Here is a 4911-nt window from a genome sequence, read left to right as displayed (position 1 = left end):
ATGCGAAAGTATGAGTCTGATGAGTGAAAATCCCAGGGCTAACCTAGTCCTAACATGCGTTATCCTCTAAAATATTGATCCAAACCAGGTTTAATGGACTGTTTCAGTGTGGTACCACTTTACTACGTGATCGAAAGCATTAAGAACCCTCGATCAGGTCAACATGTATGTTAAAACTGCGAAAGTATGACCCTGATGAGGGCAAATCCCAGGCCTTACCTAGACCTAACATGCGTTGTCCTCTAAAATATTGATGGAAACCAGGTTTAATTGACTGTTTCAGTGTTGTACTTCATTACCACGTGATGCGATCCAGAAAAAGCCCAGGATCTAGCCATCAAGTATGAGAAATATGCGAAAGAATGAGCCTGATGAGAGCAAATCCCAGACCTAACCTAGACATAACATGAATTATTCTCTAAAATATTGATCAAAACCAGGTTTAATTGACTGTTTCAGTGTGGTACCACATTACTACGTGATCCAATCCAGAAATAGCCCAGGATCTAGCCATGAAGTATGAGAAATATGCGAAAGTATGAGCCTGACGAGGGCAAATCCTAGACCTTACCCAGACCTAACATGCGTTATCCTCTAAAATATTTATCATAACCAGGTTTAATTGATTGTTTCAGTGTGGTCCCACATTACTACGTGATCCAAACCAGAAAAAACCCAGGATCCGTTCAACAAGTATGTGAAGAATGCGAAAGTATGAGTCTGATGAGGGCTAATCCCAGACATATCCCAGACCTAACTTGCGTTATCGTCTAAAATAATGATCGAAACCAGGTTTAATTGACTGTTTTAGTTGTGGTACCACATTACCACGTGATCCAAAGCAGAAAAAACCCTCGATCAGGTCAACATGCATGTTAAAACTGCGAAAGTATGACCCTGATGAGGTCAAATCCCAGACTTATCCCAGACCTGGCATGCGTTATCCTCTAAAATAGTTATCAAGACCAGGTTTAATTGATTGTTTCGGTGTGGTCCCACATTACTACGTGATCCAAACCAGAAAAAACCCAGGATCCGTTCAACAAGTATGTGAAGAATGCGTAAGTATGAGTCTGATGAGTGAAAATCCCAGACATAACTTAGACCTAACATGCGTTATCCTCTAAAATATTGATCCAAACCAGGTTTAATGGACTGTTTCAGTGGGGTACCACTTTACTACGTGATCCAAAGCAGAAAAAACACTCGATCAGGTCAACATGTATGTTAAAACTGCGAAGGTATGACCCTGATGAGGGCAAATCCCAGACCAATCCGAGACCTAACTTGCGTTGTCCTCTAAGATATTGATCCAAACCAGGTTTAATTGACCGTTTCAGTGTGGTCCCACATTACTACGTGATCCAAACCAGAAAAAACCCAGGATCTAGCCATCAAGTATGAGAAACATTGCGAAAAAATGAGCCTGATGATAGCAAATCCCAGACCTAACCTAGACCTAACATGAATTATTCTCTAAAATATTGATCGAAACCAGGTTTAATTGATTGTTTCAGTGTGGTCCCACATTACTACGTGATCCAAACCAGAAAAAACCCAGGATCCATTCAACAAGTATGTGAAGAATGCGAAAGTATGAGTCTGATGAGTGAAAATCCCAGGCCTAACCTAGACCTAACATGAATTATTCTCTAAAATATTGATCGAAACCTGGTTTAATCTATTGTTTCAGTGTGGTACCACATTACTATTAGATCCAAACCAGAAAATAACCCAGGATCTGTTCAACGAGTATGTGAAGTGTGCGAAAGTATGAGTCTGATGAGTGAAAATCCCAGACCTAACCTAGACCTAACATGAATTATTCTCTAAAATATTGATCGAAACCAGGTTTAATTGACTGTTTCAGCGTGGTACCACATTACTACGTGATACAATCCAGAAACAGCCAAGGATCTAGCCATGAAGTATGAGAAATATGCGAATGTATGAGCCTGATGAGGATAAATCCTAGACCTAACCCAAACCTAACATGCGTTATCCTCTAAAATATTTATCAAGACCAGGTTTAATTGAATGTTTCAGTGTGGTACCACATTACTACGTGAATCAAACCAGAAAAAACCCAGGATCCGTTCAACAAGTATGTGAAGAATGCGAAAGTATGAGTCTGATGAGTGAAAATCCCAGGTCTAACCCAGACCTAACATGCGTTATCCTCCAAAATATTGATCCAAACCAGGTTTAATGGACTGTTTCAGTGTGGTACCACTTTACTACGTGATCCAAAGCATTAAGAATCCTCGATCAGGTCAACATGCATGTTAAAACTGCGAAAGTATGACCCTGATGAGGGCAAATCCCAGGCCTTACCTAGACCTAACATGCGTTGTCCTCTAAAATATTGATGGAAACCACGTTTAATTGACAGTTTCAGTGTGGTACCACCTTACTAAGTGAACCAAACCAGAAAAAACCCAGGATCCGTTCAACAAGTATGTGAGGAATGCGAAAGTATGAGTCTGATGAGTGAAAATCCCAGGGCCAACCTAGACCTAACATGCGTTATCCTCCAAAATATTTATCAAGACCAGGTTTAATTGAATGTTTCAGTGTGGTACCACATTACTACGTGAACCAAACCAGAAAAAACCCAGGATCCGTTCAACAAGTATGTGAAGAATGCGAAAGCATGAGTCTGATGAGTGAAAATCCCAGGGCTAACCTAGACCTAACATGCGTTATCCTCTAAAATATTGATCCAAACCAGGTTTAATGGACTGTTTCAGTGTGGTACCACTTTACTACGTGATCGAAAGCATTAAGAACCCTCGATCAGGTCAACATGTATGTTAAAACTGCGAAAGTATGACCCTGATGAGGGCAAATCCCAGGCCTTACCTAGACCTAACATGCGTTGTCCCCTAAAATATTGATGGAAACCAGGTTTAATTGACTGTTTCAGTGTTGTACTTCATTACCACGTGATGCAATCCAGAAAAAGCCCAGGATCTAGCCATCAAGTATGAGAAATATGCGAAAGAATGAGCCTGATGAGAGCAAATCCCAGACCTAACCTAGACATAACATGAATTATTCTCTAAAATATTGATCAAAACCAGGTTTAATTGACTGTTTCAGTGTGGTACCACATTACTACGTGATCCAATCCAGAAATAGCCCAGGATCTAGCCATGAAGTATGAGAAATATGCGAAAGTATGAGCCTGACGAGGGCAAATCCTAGACCTTACCCAGACCTAACATGCGTTATCCTCTAAAATATTTATCATAACCAGGTTTAATTGATTGTTTCAGTGTGGTCCCACATTACTACGTGATCCAAACCAGAAAAAACCCAGGATCCGTTCAACAAGTATGTGAAGAATGCGAAAGTATGAGTCTGATGAGGGCTAATCCCAGACATATCCCAGACCTAACTTGCGTTATCGTCTAAAATAATGATCGAAACCAGGTTTAATGGACTGTTTCAGTGGGGTACCACTTTACTACGTGATCCAAAGCAGAAAAAACACTCGATCAGGTCAACATGTATGTTAAAACTGCGAAGGTATGGCCCTGATGAGGGCAAATCCCAGACCAATCCGAGACCTAACTTGCGTTGTCCTCTAAGATATTGATCCAAACCAGGTTTAATTGACCGTTTCAGTGTGGTCCCACATTACTACGTGATCCAAACCAGAAAAAACCCAGGATCTAGCCATCAAGTATGAGAGACATTGCGAAAAAATGAGCCTGATGATAGCAAATCCCAGACCTAACCTAGACCTAACATGAATTATTCTCTAAAATATTGATCGAAACCAGGTTTAATTGATTGTTTCAGTGTGGTCCCACATTACTACGTGATCCAAACCAGAAAAAACCCAGGATCCATTCAACAAGTATGTGAAGAATGCGAAAGTATGAGTCTGATGAGTGAAAATCCCAGGCCTAACCTAGACCTAACATGAATTATTCTCTAAAATATTGATCGAAACCTGGTTTAATCTATTGTTTCAGTGTGGTACCACATTACTATTAGATCCAAAACAGAAAATAACCCAGGATCTGTTCAACGAGTATGTGAAGTGTGCGAAAGTATGAGTCTGATGAGTGAAAATCCCAGACCTAACCTAGACCTAACATGAATTATTCTCTAAAATATTGATCGAAACCAGGTTTAATTGACTGTTTCAGCGTGGTACCACATTACTACGTGATACAATCCAGAAACAGCCAAGGATCTAGCCATGAAGTATGAGAAATATGCGAATGTATGAGCCTGATGAGGATAAATCCTAGACCTAACCCAAACCTAACATGCGTTATCCTCTAAAATATTTATCAAGACCAGGTTTAATTGAATGTTTCAGTGTGGTACCACATTACTACGTGAATCAAACCAGAAAAAACCCAGGATCCGTTCAACAAGTATGTGAAGAATGCGAAAGTATGAGTCTGATGAGTGAAAATCCCAGACATAACTTAGACCTAACATGCGTTGTCCTCTAAAATATTGATGGAAACCAGGTTTACTTGACTGTTTCAGTGTTGTACTTCATTACCACGTGATGCGATCCAGAAAAAGCCCAGAATCTAGCCATCAAGTATGAGAAATATGCGAAAGAATGAGCCTGATGAGAGCAAATCCCAGACCTAACCTAGACATAACATGAATTATTCTCTAAAATATTGATCAAAACCAGGTTTAATTGACTGTTTCAGCGTGGTACCACATTACTACGTGATACAATCCAGAAACAGCCAAGGATCTAGCCATGAAGTATGAGAAATATGCGAATGTATGAGCCTGATGAGGATAAATCCTAGACCTAACACAAACCTAACATGCGTTATCCTCTAAACTATTTATCAAGACCAGGTTTAATTGAATGTTTCAGTGTGGTACCACATTACTACGTGAATCAAACCAGAAAAAACCCAGGAT

Source organism: Colletes latitarsis, unplaced genomic scaffold, assembly GCF_051014445.1.
Source record: "Colletes latitarsis isolate SP2378_abdomen unplaced genomic scaffold, iyColLati1 scaffold0018, whole genome shotgun sequence".
Classification (NCBI taxonomy): Eukaryota; Metazoa; Arthropoda; class Insecta; order Hymenoptera; family Colletidae; genus Colletes; species Colletes latitarsis.
Note: the sequence above shows the minus strand (reverse complement) of the source record.